At 45.8% G+C, this 19,439-nt stretch overlaps 1 protein-coding gene across 1 annotated transcript in view; it reads left to right on the top strand.

Moving 5' to 3' along the window:
* Positions 1–19,439, top strand: part of MSH4 (mutS homolog 4) — a 2,042,424-nt gene that overhangs the window by 1,179,898 nt on the left and 843,087 nt on the right. The window lies entirely within an intron of this gene.

The raw sequence follows: 19,439 nt of genomic DNA, 5'->3' as shown, positions 1-19,439 counted from the left end.
GAGTTGGGTGGAGATCCCGGAGTAGAGTGCATTGCCGTAGTTGAGGCAGCTGGTGAAGAGGCCCTGGGTAACGTTTTTTCTGGTGTTGACAGAGATCCACCTGAAAAATTCTGAAAAGCATGTGGACAATGGGGAAGCAGGAGGAGGTGACCGTTGATTTGTTGCTTCATGGTCCGTTGGCTGTTGAAGGTTGATGCCGAGGTTGCGTGCGATACCAGTTGCCATCAGGATGGGTCCAAGTTCGGCTGGCCACCAACTGTGGTCCCAAATGAATGTGTTTCTCCCAAAGATCAGTACTTCTGTTTTGTCTGGGTTGAGTTTGAGGCAATTGGCTCTCATCCAGTTGGCTATGATGGTCATGGCATCACAGAAGTTTGTTCTGGTGGTGGGAGGCGGTCTTTGGTGAGTGAGAGGATGAGCTGTGTATCATCTGTGTAAGATATGATGTTGAGACTGTGGAATATGATGATGTCTGCTAGGGAGGTCATGTAGGTGTTGAACACTGTGGGGCTGAGGAATGATCCTTGGGGTATGTCGCATATGATGTTCTTGGGTTCAGAGGTGAAAGGAGGTAGCCAGATGCTGTAAGTGCGTCCTGTAATGAAGGAGGTAATCCATTTGAGGGCTTTTTCTTGTATGCTGATGTTGAAGAGTCTGTTGATGAGGGTGTGGTGGGAGACAGTGTTGAATGCTGCTGAGAGGTCGAGGTGGCTCAGGGCAGCTCTCTCCCTGCAATCATGGAGAATTCTGACATCACTTGTAGCTGCGATCAGTGGATTCTCTGTGCTATGGTTGGCTCAGAAGCAAGATTGGGAGATGTCAATCAGGTAGTTTTGTTCCAGATATTCAGTGCACTGTTGGTTGGTGGCCTTCTTTAGCACATTGGCAGGGTAAAGGAGCAGAGAGATCAGTCAATAATTTTTGAGTTCGCTGGGGTTGGTGAAGGGTTTCCTTAGGAGGGGTCTAATCTCTACGTTCCATCTTTCTGGGAAGACTGCCGTGGTGATAGAGGTATTGAGGATGCTGGTGAGTTCTGTACTGATGTAATTGGTTGAGAGGTTGAAAAAGTGGTGGGAGAATAGATTGGTGGGTGCCCCAGAGTGGGTAGATGACATGATGGCTGTGGTGGTTTGCGTGGTGAGCAGTGACCATGCAGTGATGCTCTCTTTGTGCCATGCTCTCTTTCACCTTCTCTGTCTACCTCCCACCTTTCTCTCCGTCTACTGTATACACATTCTTATGAAATAGAGTGGAACTGTAGGAATTCATTTTTCTAATAGTTATGCAGTCTTTTCTCAAATTTCATTTTATGAACAAAAGCTGTTAAAGAAATATTTAGATTTTTATGTGAAGTAGAGGTAGGTTGTATCGCAGTGTAAAATAATTTCCGTACATTTACTGGGAAATATGTTGCTAATCCTGACTTTAAAATGCTGTTGCATGCAGGCATAATTTGTGCATACTCGCGTTTCTGCGCGTTAAAACATGAAAGTCAGACTGTTAAAACAGGAGCTCAGGACGATTCAAATGTTATTGCCCATAATTGAGACTGCTGAAGAGTTTCACTGGACAGGTTAAATTATGGGGCTATGGGTAATTGCATCCTTTCGGATGTTTAATGCAGTTTCAGGGCTAACTTTGCAGCCACAGAGCACTGTTTAAACCTACAACTTCTGTTGAGTAAGAATATCACTGTTAAGTACAGTGCTGCCCATTTACCATCTATGGACCTTAGTCTGTGTTCAGTTATGTTATTCATACCAAGTTATGGTCCAGTATGATCAACCTTGGTTCTGAACGTGATATTGTTACATTTTTGACTTTACGGTTCAATTTTACAGCTCAGGTAAGATTTGGTTCACAAGGGGAATGTTCTGATTCATTATTACTAACCCATGCAGTGCTTCAGGGATGGGTTCTGGCACCATTTCTTTTTATATTATATATTTGTATGTTTAATCTCAAAATGGCCTTGTTATGCTCAAAATTGGCACTCACACTCTAATTATTCTCTTAAATGCATATGATGCTTTTTTGATGGGTAGTACAGCCAATAAGTGGCACCTACTTCTAAATTGTTTTGCAGAGTTCATGATCAAGTTACAAATTTGTCTGAATCTTATGCTGTGGTCGTGGTTCTGAAATACACCAAGAACAATTGCATTATTATTAGAGGAAAGACACTTAGCAGAGGTTGCTCTTTTTCCGATTTGTGAGACACTTATAATTCTATGTCGGGACCGGAGGTTTCGGATTATGCTTTCTCTTTCTTTACTGTCAACACACAGCAGCCAATAATAAAAACAGCACTACATTTCCCAACAGCTTTGCAGTCTCGTTATGACCCCTAATCAGGGCCCACCAGCTAGTATATAGAGCATGAGCACTAAAGTGGGTCCTCTTTCTTTGAGGCTTCATGCAGAGCTAAGTACTTTCACTTTTTTCCCTTACACTATTATGGATTGACACTATTGTTGTATACATGTTGGGTGCGGCTTATTACCTTCAGGCGCCTTCGTTTTGTTGGACTGTTTCTCGCGCTCGTAGCACATGTGTCATGTTGGCATCGGCATAAATTTAGACGATTTTCATTGCCGCCAGTGAGGAGTACCAGGGGAGGCCGCGCGAGTGTTTGGAGCAGTCCTCTTTCTGTTGCCGTTCTCCCACATGCACATGGACCCGTTTTTGAGTTTGGTGCAAGTGCGCTTCGGCAACAGAAGGAAGTTTTCAGTTTTTGCTCCATTTGCCCCCTGCTCTACGTCTGGAGGGGCTGAAATAAACAATTGAGCTTGGCTCTAGGGGATTCTGGTGCTTCCTCCTCTGCTTCTGATCTAAAAATACCGGCAGGGACGTTTTAAGCTCCCTTGTAGCACCTGGGTGTCCCCCCTATTGATATTAACAGTGCACATTCACTTGGGACCTCTATTATATTATATTATATTATATATTGCACTGGAAAACATGGCCCAACAATACCCAGATGATGACCAGTATGGGGCTTATGATACTGGACAATATGATCAGCACATGCAAGAGCGCCTTGAGGAGGCATTGGACTTACATGCTCAAGATTCTGTAAATAAGGCTTTAATGAAAGCCCTGTGCCTGTTTGCGCAACCTATTTTCAACTTTGGCGTTAGGTGCTTTGGCGCTGGCTCAGGTAACCTCACCCCTGTAGAGGTCAATATAAATGAGCCTGGCCAGTCATCATCATATGACCCTTTTGAATAGTCCATTAATACGATCCTGAATGATCACGAGTATGACGCCTTTCGGAGTCATAAAGCCACTACTTCCTTTCAAACTACCCAGAATACATCTGATGAGTCCTATTCTTATGATTCGGATGATAATTCGACTCCTGACAAAACCCAGGGCAAGCGCAAGCGTAAGACTCATCACGGTGAGAACCCTTTGATCCCCCCCCCCCAGTAAGAATTTACAATTTGATCCTGATGCTATAGTACGGAATGGACCCCATGTCAAGAGGTGGTGGGGTATGTTCAATCCAGACTCCAGAAAAGTTTTGAGAAGGACATTTGCAACATGCTGCGATCTGAGTGCCCTAGCCCTGTTCTCTCCGGCAAAGTTGCGGAGACACCTGCACTGGATCCTCACATGGTGACCCTCCTTAAAAAATATGCCAAGTGTGAGAAAGTAGCCTCTTTCTAGCCTTGTTACCCCCACTTTTGGCCTGTTTGTGAGTATATGTCAGGGTGTTTTCACTGTCTCACTGGGATCCTGCTAGCCAGGGCCCAGTGCTCATAGTTAAGACCCTATGTTTTCAGTATGCTTGTTATGTGTCACTGGGACCCTGCTAGCCAGGACCCCAGTGCTCATAGGTTTGTGGCCTATATGCATGTGTTCCCTGTGTGATGCCTAACTGTCTCACTGAGGCTCTGCTAACCAGAACATCAGTGGTTATGCTCTCTCTTTACAAATTGTCACTAACAGGCTAGTGACCAATTTCACCAATTCACATTGGCATACTGGAGCACCCGTTTAATTCCCTAGTACATGGTACTAAGGTACCCAGGGTATTGGGGTTCCAGGAGATCCCTATGGGCTGCAGCATTTCTTTTGCCACCCATAGGGAGCTCTAACAATTCTTACACAGGCCTGCCACTGCAGCCTGAGTGAAATAACGTCCATGTTATTTCACAACCATTTACCACTGCACTTAAGTAACTTATAAGTCACCTATATGTCTAACCTTTACCTGGTAAAGGTTGGGTGCTAAGTTACTTAGTGTGTGGGCACCCTGGCACTAGCCAAGGTGCCCCCACATCGTTCAGGACAAATTTCCCGGACTTTGTGAGTGTGGGGACACCATTACACGCGTGCACTGGACATAGGTCACTACCTATGTACAGCGTCACAATGGTAACTCCGAACATGGCCATGTAACATGTCTAAGATCATGGAATTGTCACCCCAATGCCATTCTGGCATTGGGGTGACAATTCCATGATCCCCCGAATCTCTAGTACTGCCAAACTACCTTTCCCGGGGTTTCACTGCAGCTGCTGCTGCTGCCAACCCCTCAGACAGGTTTCTGCCCTCCTGGGGTCCAGCCAGGCCTGGCCCAGAAAGGCAGAACAAAGGACTTCCACAGAGAGAGGGTGTTACACCCTCTCCCTTTGGAAAAAGGTGTCAGGGCTGGGGAGGAGTAGCCTCCCCCAGCCTCTGGAAATCATTTGATGGGCACAGATGGTGCCCATCTCTGCATAAGCCAGTCTAGCCCTGCTCTGGCGTGAAACTGGACAAAGGAAAGGGGAGTGACCACTCCCGTGACCTGCACCTCCCAGGGGAGGTGCCCAGAGCTCCTCCAGTGTGCTCCAGACCTCTGCCATCTTGGAAACAGAGGTGCTACTGGCACACTGGACTGCTCTGAGTGGCCAGTGCCAGCAGGTGACATCAGAGACTCCTCCTGATAGGCTCTTACCTGTGTTGCTAGCCTATCCTCCTTCCTAAGTAGCCAAACCTCCTTTTCTGGATATTTAGGGTCTCTGCTTTGGGGAATTCTTTAGATAACGAATGCAAGAGCTCATCAGAGTTCCTCTGCATCTATCTCTTCACCTTCTGCCAAAGGATCGACCGCTGACTGCTCAGGACGCCTGCAAAACCGCAACAAAGTAGCAAAGACGACTACTGCAACCTTGTATCGCTGATCCTGCCGCCTTCTCGACTGTTTCCTGGTGGTGCATGCTCTGGGGGTAGCCTGCCTCCTCTCTGCACTTGGAGCTCTGAAGAAACCTCCCGTGGGTCAACGGAATCTTCCCCCTGCAACTGCAGGCAACAAAAGACTGCATCACCAGTCCTCTGGGTCCCCTCTCAGAACGACGAGCATGGTCACCGGAACTCAGCAACTCTGTCCAAGTGACTCCCACAATCCAGTGACTCTTCAGTCCAAGTTCGGTGGAGGTAAGTCCTTGCCTCCCCACGCTAGACTGCATTGCTGGGTACCGTGTGATTTGCAGCTGCTCCGGCTCCTGTGCACTCTTCCAGGATTTCCTTCGTGCACAGCCAAGTCTGGGTCCCCGACACTCTAACCTGCAGTGCACAACCTCCTGAGTAGTCCTCCGGCGTCGTGGGACTCCCTTTTGTGTCTTCGCGTGAGCTCCAGTTCACTCCTCTTCGTAGTGCCTGTTCTGGCACTTCTGCGGGTGCTGGCTGCTTCTTTGAGGGATTCCTGACTTGCTGGGCGCCCCCTCTGTCTCCTCATCCAAGTAGCGACATCCTGGTCCCTCCTGGGCCACAGCAGCATCCAAAAACCCTAACCGCGACCCTTGCAGCTAGCAAGGCTTGTTTGCGGTCTTTCTGCATAGGAACACCTCTGCAAGCTTCTTCACGATGTGGGACATCCATCCTCCAAAGGGGAAGTTTCTAGCCCTCTTCGTTCTTGCAGAATCCACAGCTTCTACCATCCGGTGGCAGCTTCTTTGCACCCTCAGCTGGCATTTCCTGGGCATCTGCCCAATCTCAACTTTGTCGCGACTCTTGGACTTGGTCCCCTTGTTCCACAGGTACTCTCGTCCGGAAATCCACTTTGGTTGCATTGCTGGTGTTGGTCTTCCTTGCAGAATTCTCCTATCACAACTTCTGTGCTCTCTAGGGAATATAGGTGCACTTTACACCTACTTTTCAGGGTCTTGGGGTGGGCTATTTTTCTAACCGTCACTGTTTTCTTACAGTGCCAGCGACCCTCTATGAGCTCACATAGGTTTGGGGTCCATACGTTATTCGCATTCCACTTTTGGAGTATATGGTTTGTGTTGCCCCTATACCTATGTACTCCTATTGCAATCTACTGTAACTTTTGCATTGCTTGCATTACTTCCTTTTGCTATTACTGCATATTTTTGGTATTGTGTACATATATCTTGTATATGTTTGCCATCCTCATACTGAGGGTACTCACTGAGATACTTTTGGCATATTGTCATAAAAATAAAGTACCTTTATTTTTAGTATATCTGTGTATTGTGTTTTCTTATGATATTGTGCATATGACACCAGTGGTATAGTAGGAGCTTTGCATTTCTCCTAGTTCAGCCTAAGCTGCTCTGCTATAGCTACCTTCTATCAGCCTAAGCTGCTAGAAACACCTCTTCTACACTAATAAGGGATAACTGGACCTGGTACAGTGTAAATACCCCTTGGTACCCACTACAAGCCAGGCCAGCCTCCTACACCAAGGATCTGAAAAAAGGCATTGATAGAGCCTGGCGGGGATGTCACGACAAGTTGTTAGATATTTCTGGTCCCCTCACTAAGAATTTAGATTTGGCAGTTCAGGCTAAAGAGACTCAAGAAACAATAGATCCTGACGTCCTTTTAGAATGGGCCCAAAGAGCCATCTGTTTATTAGGAAACGTCAATTGCTCGATTTCCACGGAATGTAGAAAGTCTCTTCTGCTGCGTATTGATCCCAAATTGGCGGAGTTGGTGCCTTCTGATGCAGGTACAGCGGCTAACTGTCTTTTGTTTGGTGACAGATTCGTCAAAGACCTGGCCGAATATGTGGCTACCTTCTCGGCTTTGGATACGGCCCAAACTTTAAACAAGAAGGTATTTAACAGTGGCCTTTTTTGCAGGGCCAGAAACTTCGGTTGTCAAGCGCCAGGCCGGTTCAATTCCCAGACTTCCCGTCCATACTATGGAGGCAGAGGGGTCTCCAGCTACCAAACCAACTCCAACTTTTACCCATTGAGAGGAAGAGGCTACAGAGGTCACAATCCCAGAGGGCCTCACAGAGGAGGATAGTACAACCAGAGTTCCTCTCAATCAGGTAACAATTCTTCCTTCTGGGGAGATTTTTCTGAAGGGGTAGAGTGAGTATGTCTGTGCACAACTGCTCTTTGATCACACATGATGTATGGGTACTAGAGACGGAAGCAGATTATCATCTAGAATTTTATTCAACTCCTGAACAAACGTTCATTCCGTCCCCCTCTCAGTTTTTCCCATCAAGAGAGTGCTTTTATAGATCAAGAAGTAGAAGCTCTTCTTCAGAAAGGGACCATTGTTCCTTCTCACCCTCATCCCAGAGGGTGCATCAGTATGATCTTTCTCGTCCAAAAGAAAGGAGGGGGTTCTCGCTTGGTGCTCAGTCTTCGTCAATTCAACACGTGGATTGTGTACCGGCATTTCAAAATGGAAGGCATTCATCTCCTCCGAGATCTATTGTTAGAGGGTGACTGGATGGTCCGTGTGGACCTCAAAGACGCTTACCTGACCATTCCTATTTTCGCTCGTCATCGGCGTTTCCTTCAGTTCCTTTGGCGGAAAAGGTGTTACAAGTTCTCAGCTCTTCCTTTCAGACTGTCTTCCGCCCCTTGGTGTTTCACCAAGATCATGCGCCCAGCTATGCAGTGGCTCAGAGAAAAGGGTATACATCTCATAGTTTATCTCAACGACATTTTCATCATTGCACAAGATAAGGTTCTTTACAACTTTCCTGGAAGATTCAGATTCTTCAGGATTTAGGTTTCATTATAAACACAGAGAAACCCCAGTTAGAGCCTTCCCAAAAAATAGATTTTTTGAGGGTTCAGGATGGATTCCATCTCGACCCAATTGAAACTCCCTTTGACCAAGAGACTAGCTATCAATAAGGAGTTGAAGAAAGTGTTGTTTGTTCCTTTGATTTCCTTGAGGATTCTTGCCGGATTGGTAGGCCTCCTGGCTTCATCTATTCAAGCCATCTTTCCAGGCCCTCTGCATTATTGGGTCCTTCAGAGACTGAAGATTATGCATCTCCGAAAAGGTCTTTCCTACTCCGGACTGATTGTTTTATCTCAGGAAGCCTGAACGGAGCTTCAGTGATGGTTGGCTCATATGGATGCTTGGAACAGCAAGGCAATTTTTGCCTCTGTTCTGGAGATTGCCATAGAATCAGATGCCAGTAGATGAGGCTTGGGAGCCAGATGTGGGCAGATGTAGACAGGGGGTCGGTGGTCCCCAGAGGAACTTCAACTACACATCAATTGTCTAGAACATCTAGCAGGCTTTTTTGCGGTGAAGACACTGTCCCCGATCAATACAAAATGTTGTATCCTCCTGAAAATGGACAGCATTTCGGCAGTGAGGTATATCAACAAACCTGGGGGGACAGGGTCCAAGATGTTAGCAGAAATTGCGAAGGACTTTTGGCACTTCTGTCTAGCTCATCAAATTTCGATCACAGTGGAGCACATCCTGGGCAAAGTAAATGTAGTAGCAGTTTGGAATTCTCGATAAGCCAAGATGTCAGCGATTTGGAGATTACACTCCAGAGTATTTCAGTTTCTGAATCTTCTTTGGGGTCCTTGCTCAGTGGTTCTGTTTGCTTCCCACCTGAATGCTCAGCTTCCACGCTTTTACAGTTGGAGATCGGATCCGATGGCTCTTAGCTCGGACGCCTTCCTTCAGTCCTGAATGGGGAATTGAAGTATGCTCCCCCTTTCTCTCCCCCCTTTTCCATGATTCACCGAGTTCTCTCCCAGGTCCTTCGTCAGAAGGTGGAGATGATCTTGGTAACCCCATGCTGGAAGGCCCATTCGTGGTTTCCAGTGGCATTGTCCCTTTGCTGTGCTGCTCCGGTGTGAATTCTGAGATCGGTGGAACTTTTATTGGACCCAATGGGGCATCCACATCCTATCATTCTGGAGGAGAAATTGTCAATCATGGCATGGAGAATCTCAGGGTATCAGAGCAAGTCTCAGAGGTTTCGGAGGACACTAGATTCTTCCTCTCTCAATCCCTGGCACCTAGTACACATAAAAGATATGCCTCTGCCTGGAAACGATGGTTAGATTGGTGCAGTGAGAGGAGTTTGGATCCCTTAGGGGCCTCAGTGCAGATGATTGCTAATATCTTGTCCCAGTTAGCAGCGCAAGGTTTAGCTTACAGGATGGTTACCAATTTTAGGTCAGCTATTTCGGATAAACACCCTTGAGTGGATAGTAAGTCTGTTGGGGAACATCCTTTAATATGTAAACTTCTACGTGATATACGCTTGGTACGTCCTCCTCAAGCAAAGTTTTCATGCTTGTGGGATGTTAATATAATTTTGAAATTCCTTATTGCATGGCCAGCCAATGAGGGTTTATCAAGAAAACAATTATCAGCAAAATTAACTATGTTACTTTGTCTGATTTCATGTCGAAGATTATTGGACGTCAAAACCCTGGACATTGCAGGTAGGGTTTTTACTCCTTCAGGAGTTTCTTATCTGATCTCTAAATGCACAAAATCGAATTCTACATGTATTTCTTATCCAAGTTTTAGAGACAGTTCTAAATTATGTGTGGTGAATTGTTTAACCCCTCGGGTGCCCTGGGTGTAACGGTTACGTCCTGGGCAGCACCACTCGGGTGCCCAGAACGGCCCAGGAGGTAACCGTTACATCCAGATAGGGTTCGTCGGGGAAGCGCAAGCGCTCCCGCTGGAGGCCTTGCACCCCCCTCCACTGGGCAGGGATGGAAGGAGAATCACTTCCCCTTCCACCCCCGCTCCCCCTTCTGACCGTCCCATGGCATCTGATGACGTCAGCGTGCGATCGCGCGCTGACCTTATCAGAGGCTTACCCCTCCTACCACTCCACACTGGAAGCTCAGCGGAGGAGGGGCCGAGAGAGGCATCAAAGGAAAGGAAAGGCATTTCCTTTCCTTTGATGTCTTTCTCAGCATTTCTGCTGCCCGATCGCGATGCGATCAGGCAGCAGAAATGCCACTAGACACCAGGGAGTTTGTTATTTTTTTTATTTATATATAAGGGGAGTGGCCCCTTGGGCAAGGGCTGCTTCCCAGGGGGACAATTTATTTTTAGGCCATTTCGGCCTATTATAATTAGGTAGATCTGCCCCCAGGGGGGGCATAAACCGCTAGACACTAGGGATTTTGTTTTGTCAGTTTCACATGAGGGCAGCGACCCCGTAGACAAGGGTCACTCCTCTGGGGGGGGCAAATTTGTTTTAGGCTGATCTGCCTATTGTAATTAGGCTGATCCGCCCCTAAGGGGGGCAGAAACCCCTAGACACCAGGGATTTTTTTTTTGCTTATTATATTTATTTATATGGGGGGCTCGACCCATTAGGGTCGCCCCCTGGGGAGCAAATTGTCTTTAGGCAAATTTGAGGTTTGCTGAAGATTCTGGGTAAGAAAACACTTGGGGATCCACACAAGTCACACCTCCCTGGACTTCCTTGGGTGTCTAGTTTTCAGAAATGTCTGGGTTTGGTAGGTTTGCCTGTATAACTGCTGATCCCAGGATCAAAAACGCAGGTGCCCCCGCAAAAACAGGTAGTTTTGTATTTGATCATTTTGATGTGTCCAGATAGTGTTTTGGGGCATTTCCTTTCACGGGCACTAGGCCTACCCACACAAGTGAGGTACCATTTTTATCAGGAGACTTCGGGAAACGCTGGGTGGAAGGAACTTTGTGGCTCCTCTCAGACTCCACAACTTTCTGTCACCGAAATGTGAGGTAGAAGTATTTTTTTGGCCACATTTTTAGGTTTGCAAAGGATTCTGGGTTACAGACCTGGTGAGAGCCCCACAAGTCACCACATGCTGGATTCCCCTAGGTGTCTAGTTTTAAAAAATGCACAGGTTTGGTAGGTTTCCCTGGGTGCTGGCTGAGCTTGAGGACAAAATCCACAGCTTGGCACTTTGCAAAAAACAGCTCTGTTTTCTTTGGGAAAATGTGATGTGTCGTGTGTTTTGGGGCATTTTCTGTTGCGAGCGCTAGGCCTACCCACACAAGTGAGGTACCATTTTTATCGGGAGACTTTGGGGAACGCTGGGTGCAAGAAAATTTGTGGCTCCTCTCAGATTCCAGAACTTTCTGTCACTGAAATGTGGGGAAAATGTGTTTTTTTGGCCAAATGTTGAGGTTCGCAAAGGATTCTGAGTAACAGAACCTGGTGAGAGCCCCACAAGTCACCCCATCTTGGATTCTCTTAGGTGTCTAGTTTTGAAAAATGTGCAGGTTTGGTAGGTTTCCCTGGGTGCCTGCTGAGCTAGAGGCCAAAATCCACAGCTAGGCACTTTGCAAAAAACAGCTTTGTTTTCTTTGGGAAAATGTGATGTGTCCATGGTGTGTTTTGGGGCATTTTCTGTCGCGAGCACTAGGTCTACCCACACAAGTGAGGTTCCATTTTTATCAGGAGACTTCGGGGAACGCTGGGTGGAAGGAAATTTGTGGTTCCTCTCAGATTCCAGAACTTTCTGTCACTGAAATGTGGGGAAAAAGTGTTTTTCGGCCAAATTTTGAGGTGTGTAAAGGATTCTGAGTAACAGAACCTGGTGAGAGCCCCACAAGTCACCCCATCTTGGATTCCCCTAGATGTCTAGTTTTAAAAAATGCACAAGTTTGGTATATTTCCCTAGGTGCCATCTGAGCTAGAGATCAAAATTCACAGCTAGACACTTTCCAAAAAACACGTCAGTTTTCAATTAGGCCTGCCAATGCAAGTGAGGTACCATTTTTATCGGGAGACTTGGGGAAACACAGAATAGCAGAACAAGTGTTCTTGCCCCTTGTCTTTCTCTACATTGTGTCCTTCCAAATGTAAGACAGTGTGTAAAAAAGACGTATATTTGAGAAATGCCCTGTAATTCACATGCAAGTATGGGACCGAGAATTCCGAAATGTGCAAATAACCACTTCTTCTCAACACCTTACCTTGTACCCATTTTGGAAATACAAAGGTTTTCTTGATACCTATTTTTCACTCTTTATATTTCACCAAATGAATTTCTGTGTACATGGTATAGAATGAAAACCCTTTGCAAGGTGCAGCTCATTTTTTGGCTCAGGGTACCTAGGGATCTTGATAAACCTACAAGCCCTATATATCCCCACAACCAGAAGAGCCCAGCAGACGTACCGGTATTTTGGTTTCACAAATCTGACATCACAGGAAAAAGTTACAGAGTAAAACATAAAGAAAATGGCTGTTTTTTTCAGCTCAATTTCAATATCATTTAATTTCAGCTGTTATTTTCTGTAGCAAAACCTTGTAGGATCTCCACACCTTGCTGAATTCAGAATGTTGTCTACTTTTTAGAAATGTTTAGCTCTCCGGGATCCAGCATTGGTTCCATAACCATTTCTCTCACTAACTGGAAGGAGACTAAAAGCACAAAAATGGTAAAAATGGGGTATGTCCCAGTAAAATGCCAAAATTGTGTTGAAAAATGTGGTTTTCTGATTCAATTCTGCCTGTTCCTGAAAGCTGGGAAGATGTTGATTGTAGTACCGCAAACCCTTTGTTGATCCCATTTTCAGGGAAAATATCACAAGCCTTCTTCTGCATCCCTTTTTTCCAATTTTAAATTAAAAAAACAATATTTTCGCTGTATTTTGGCTAATTTCTTGGTCTCCATCAGGGGAACCCGTAAACTCTAGGTACCTCTAGAATCCCTAAAATGTTGGACAAAAAGGACACAAATTTGGCGTGGGTAGCTTATGTGGACAAAAAGTTATAAGGTCATAAGCACGACCTGCCCCAAATAGCCAAAAAAAAGGCCTGGCACCTGAAGGGGAAAAGGCTTGACAGTGAAGGGGTTAAAAGTGTATGAAGATGTCACTTGTGAATTCCGTAGAGAGTATTCTGGACAATTATTGATTTCACTGCAAAAACCCTTTGGCCCTGTGTCTTCAGCGACTTTAGCTAGATGGGTCAGGTGGTTATTACAAGAAGCAGGAAAAGATGTTTCTGTTTTTGGGGCTCATTCTATTAGAGGTGCTATGGCTTCAAAAGCCTTTAATTCAGTGTTCAGATTGGAAGATATTATGACAGCGGCAGATTGGTCTTCAGACTCTACTTTTAAGTTTTTTTAATCATAAACCAATTGTAGATGTGGCTTCCGAGGTTATAGCTCAGCTTTAAACTAGCATAGTCCAAAGCCTCTGGTCCTGACATAGAATCAAAAAGTTTCTAGCTTGCACGACAAGAATTTTCAGTTCTATTAGGGACATGGAGGCGAGGATTATCCCACCCGTGATATGGGTAGCATTTGCAGTTAATGTCTATGGCATATTGTGTTATGAAGTTGCCCCACCCAATATAGTAGGATGCATTTTCTCAGCTTTGGGATGTTATGCCATTTGTTTCTTTTTTACAGATGAGAAAACCACTTGAAAGATTTCGGCTGAGATCTTCATTAATTCCAACATGGAGAACTGTTTGGTTCTGAGTTGCACCGGTTGTGCTGTTTTACTTCCTTTGCCAAGAAGAAACCATGGGTTTGCGCCGTGACTACGTTGGTTGGTGTTGGTTCATGTCTTCAATTTTGGAACTAACATGAGCAAAGAAAGAGGATGGACTTTAGTGTTCATGCTCTATACACTAGATGGTGGGTCCTGATTGGGGGGTCATAACGAGGCCACAAAGCTGTTGGTAAATGTAGTGCTGTTTTTTTATTGGCTGCTGTGTGTTGACAGTAAAGAAAGCTAAAGCAGAATCCTCGCCTCTGTGTCCTTAATAGAATTGTAAATTCTTGTTGCGCAAGCTAGAACATTTTTGATTGTTCTCTAAATTGGCGCCACATTGTGACGTGCAGGAGACTACAGTTAGTGAAATCTGTTGGTGCCTTTTTTAGGTCTTGCTTAAGAGCATGCATGCGCTGTTTATTGTGAGGGGGTATTGTATACAGTAAAGGGCTTGAAGCACCCCCCCCCCCTTACTTGGTTCGCTTCATCTTCATTCTTCAATGCGGCCTTTTAATGGGGTATCAGAGGCCATTGCTTCAGTTCAGTTCCTTCAATGGAGCAGGACGAAGTACAAATTAATTAAACTTAAGTAGCGGCCCCCCTTCTCGTGCTATGATTATGATGCTAGTTCTTTTTTCCCACCCTCCCAAGTGCCTCTTGCTTTGCAGCGAAGACAACCTGATGATATAGAAGCTCTTATCACGAGCTGTAAGTACGTTACATTCATTTTTTTATTTCATGGTTGTTTATTTAGGCACGGAGACATTAAACAACATTAGATTCATCGTTATTTCATTTTTTGGTTTAAGCCTGGGGAGTTTAAGTGATTTGCTCAGACTGACAGGGTGTTGAGCCAACATCGAGACTCCAACCTGGCCGCCTGTGCAATTTTCCAGCATTTGGTGCTTTGAACTGAGTTGAGCCACCCGGCCTGTACTCTGTCATTGAATAAGTCACTGCTTCCCCCTTAGATGCTCCCTCGTTGTTATTACTTGTTTTCTGGAGATGAGACCTTTTTCTTCATTAAGTGAAGCACGTCTTTTAACTCTGCAGCAGGTGCTTATTAATCGAAAGTTATTTTTCAACACAGCCCCTCCCCTTTCCAGGTCAGCGGATAGTGCGGTCGCCTCACGTGCACTGCCCTAATATCGGTCCTGCTTCAGTGAGCTCATTAACATCAGCAATGTATTCCTTCCTTTCCATCCAGATTGAACTTTACTGGAGTAGCCAAAGGAATGCATTTGTGTACTTGTTGTGCATCCTTACTTTCACAGAACGCATACTTCAGAACTACTTTACCAACTGAGGCAGAATTACCAATCTGAATCAACCAACGCTGTAGAATGTAAAATTGTGTTGTGCGAACAATGACAAATTGCACCACAGTGTATTTACAATTTGGCGTATCCCGATTATATCATTAGCTGCGCAAAGACCAATAATTGTGTATTTTCATTATGCTAAGCATAGTGCAGCAATCAAACGACACGCTATTTATTGCATGTGACTGGTAGTAAGGGGCATCCCCCAATCACATCTTTTTGGAGACATCGGTCAAGGGTCCATAGCGTAACATGGGTCATTTTCGGGAAGTTATTTGTATCACGTTTAAAAATATTGCATGATTTTCTTCTGCACATTGTTTTTGCCTAGTGACCCCCCTAGCATTCCACCGTCCATTTTAGACTCCTACATTGCTCTCCCTTCACTTATTTTGCACAACTGTTGCAGGACAGAACTGTCATATATGTGAAACGTTCACTGGTACTGCAGTTTGTTGTGCCATAATGAGTAATCAGACAACGAGGATAGATAATAGGCTTCAGAAGTCCAGACAGTGGCATCTTTTGAGAAAGTTGAAGTCATAGATGACTTGCTAACAGTGAGTAAAGTAGATCGGTTTTACTTTCTACAAGACGCATGCCTATAGGGATATAGATCATCTTCGAAGTAAGCATCCAGAGGCGTTTGTTCGGGGAGGGTATTTGGGCGTTACACCACCCTAATAAATGTATTTTGTGGTAAATAGTTGGGTGCAGGTGCTTTCAGTTGGATATGGTGAGGTGCATTTCGGATTCCACCAGCAATGTTTATATACACAGACAAAAACGCACGCACTCTCTCTCTGTTTTTAAAGACTTCAAAGATGTTGGTTATTTCACAAAATAACCGCTTTCTCTCACTTAGTACCCTACCAATCCACAATCCTCTCCCTTTCTGATGCCTCTTAAGCCCCTCTTGTGCTCCCTACTTATCTCTAATGTATTTCTATGTCGGGACATCTAAGACTAACACCCCCCAATCACATTGACCAAGCTTCGCCCCTGTAAGCATCTATAAGGGAAATAATGTATTATTACCCTAATTCTAAAGCAATAGCTACTGCAGTATAAATGTGATACTATCACAGCATGGAAATAAGAGCCATTTACCATTAGTGAGATGCTTATTGTAATTACATACAAATCAATGTTGAAAAACGTGCAGGAATTATATTTTCTTAAGTTATTTGCCATCACTATGTGCACAACACGTATATGCAGAGTAATGATATATTTTATTACATTCCACTCCATTCTACTGTGCACCACTCTATGCCACTTCAATCCACAACGTTGTATTGTACACCGCTGAATTATATGCCGCTTAACTCAATGCCACTGCACTCTGCACCACTATACTCTGCAACACTCTACGCCAATGCACTCTACACCTGTCCACTCTACTCTGTGCTACTCCAATACACAACACTCTCCTCTACTCCAGTCTACCACACTGTACTCCACTCTTCACCATTGCGCTCTACAAACTCCACACCACTCTGCTGTATGCCAATAACTTTTATCCATGCTGAACAGCAGCCAGGCTGGAATACAATATGGCTAAAACACACTTGCAAAGCTGATAGCTCTTGCATGGGAGAGACCTATTGGCTTTGCCAATGCTCGTTAAGTTTGCAACTAATCTTGGCTCAAAAAACAATTCAACCAATGCTTGTTATTGATAACGACTAATGTGTTTCCATTGGACATTGAGGCTGATTTGTGGGGATACACCAGTATCTGCGATCTCCAATGTGAATACAACAGATTTGGTAGGCACTTACTAGCCTTACCCCATTGATCACCCGTCTTTATATGTCTTGAAAAACAAGGTCAATTACATTAAAGGATTTAATTAAACTTCATCCATTTCTATTGTGGCCCTTTATATGGCACATAAAGGAAATCGTTCTTACCCACATGCTACCAAAGACTGTTTAGCCATGGATGGGACGCACACATTCTTTGGCTAGCTTATGTTAACTCTTCTTTCCAGGAGCTTGGCAGACCAGATCTGTTTTCTAGCTCCTCAATCATCACAAATGTGGTATTCGTTGGATTAAGGTTGTCTTTCTTTCACAGAATGCGCTCCCCATTGAACCTGACTTGAATTTAGGGCACAGGATTAGGCTACGTACACCACTCCCTTGCGTTTGCTGGTGACTCTTTTTTGTGATTAATCACTTATTTGCCCCTGTGGTCACCTGTCTAAACAATGGACTGTGCATACCCTTCTACTTTGTGCTTTTTTATTCTGTTCTCTGACGCCTCTATTTTGTTACCCTACATCAAAGTAGTGGATTTTATCCAGGCTAAACCTGCCCTTGTTTTCTTACAAATGTTGAATTCTGAACTAAATAAACTGTGCACTGATGTCCAGCTTTTTACACTGTTGGCTTATTACAAAGAGAAGAAGTGTAGGGGTGGGTGCAACTTGTGTAATTTTGTGTAGCATAATTATGCAAAATTAGGCCTGGACAGAATTTCGGTTACGCTGCAGTATTGAGAGTAATTATGATAATTCTGTGTTACCCTTTGTCGCTAAATTACCGATAATTACTTGACCATTCCTCCTCATGTAATTAAGATGAAAAATTCCTACCACAAGAGCACATTTAGGCCCGCACTACAACCCTGGTGTTGAGTGATAAAGTGGCAGTAATACCACCAACAGTCTGGTGGTAACTACCGCCAAATTATGACCATGGCGGTGAGAACTCAGATAGACAGACACTTTACCACACCAACCGCAAGGGCGGAAACAACAGCCACCGCAACGGTAGCAGCCTACAGCCAGGCGGAAGCCAATGTTACGCCCACCATATTAGGACACACTAATCTGCTACCTTTTCCGGGGCAGTACCAACAACATCAAAAGCCTGGCTGAAACTGAGCTCAGAAGTGAAAGGACTCACCATTGGAGACACAGGGAACAACCACGCCACCATGGAGCCCGAACTTCAGATATTCCCGATGATTTTCTACATCCTGCTCCACCACAAACACCCACGACGTCGAAGACGACCACAGTGAGTACAGCTGCCTAGCACACAGGTGAGGGAGGGAGGGAAAAGAGAGTGACACACACACGCAACACCACCACCCGCACCACCATACACACAATCAGATGCAATAATAAAACATATTTTACCCTGTACCCCTCATGAATAATGCAAGGACTACACAAATGTGATAAAGTGATTGTAATAATATAAATACAGTACAAATATGAAAATTCAATCAAATGCTATATACATATGTACAGTTCAAGGGACACTGCCCATTCTTCATTGTGCGTCGGCCACAGGGCAAAGTCCAAGGCCCCACTTGTCACCTGCAGCAACACAGAGAGAACACTGCAGGGGCATCAGTTGGAAAATAGGCAGGCACCTCAGGGGGATGGGGAACGGGGGTGCACCTCAGCCGGAAGATGGAACAACACCACTGGTCCTGGAGTGGGCAACATGTTCTGTGCTTGGTCCTGGGGAGTGCAAGACCACAGTCTCTCAAGTTGGTGACTTGCCCACATCCTCTGGAGGGGGCATCATGCCCTGTGCTCTTCATCCTGGGGAGGCTAGGGTTGGTGGGTGTCTTACCCACTGGTTCTGGAGGGGGCATTGTGCCCTGTGCTCCTGATCCTGGGGAGTGCAAGGTCACAGTCCCTCAGGTGGGTGTCATACCCACTGGATTTGCAGGGGCCAGGCCGCACAGCAGCCCATGGAGGCAGGACTACATACTGTCCGCTGGCAGTGGCGGCTGCTCAGTGGTGGTGCTGCTGCTGGTGGTGGTGGGGGGAGGCTCCAGCCCATCCCCTGCAGCCTTGGATGACTGCCCACTGCTGGTGGTGGTGCTGCTGATGGTGGTGGGGGGAGGCTCCAGCCAATCCCCTGCAGCCTTGGACGGCTGCAAACCATGGTTGGTGGTGGGGGCTCCGTCTGAGTCCCTGCACCAGGACCCTTGTCCTTCCTGCCTGCTGGTGCAGGTTCCTTGCCTTTCCTGGCAGCAGCTGGGGCAGGCTCCTTGCCCTTCCTGGCAGCACTAGAGGCAGGCTCCTTGCCCTTCCTGGCAGAAGCTGGTGATGGCTCCTTGCCCTTCCTGCCAGCACTTGGGGCAGGCTTATTGCCCTTCCTGGCAGCACTAGGGGCAGACACCCTTTCCTTGAGGCTGCCTGGTGCCCTGGATCCTTTCCCACCACAAGTGGGTGTGGAGACTACTGGTCCTGTGGACTGGGTGGCTAAGGTGCCTGCCTAGGTTTTTGCCACCCTGGCCAGACTTGAAGGACGGGGAGGGAGAGGGGTAGGGAAGAGGTCAATGGTGGAGAGGAAAACATTTTTAGGGACATTGGGGTGGGAAGAGGGAGAATGTTTGGGAGTAGAGGAAGAAGGAGTGGTTGCAGGAGGGCTGTGTTTGGGTGCA

This window comes from Pleurodeles waltl, chromosome 4_2, assembly GCF_031143425.1.
Source record: "Pleurodeles waltl isolate 20211129_DDA chromosome 4_2, aPleWal1.hap1.20221129, whole genome shotgun sequence".
Taxonomy (NCBI): domain Eukaryota; kingdom Metazoa; phylum Chordata; class Amphibia; order Caudata; family Salamandridae; genus Pleurodeles; species Pleurodeles waltl.
The sequence above is the reverse complement of the archived record's forward strand: the minus strand, read 5'-3'. Positions and strand labels throughout refer to the sequence as shown.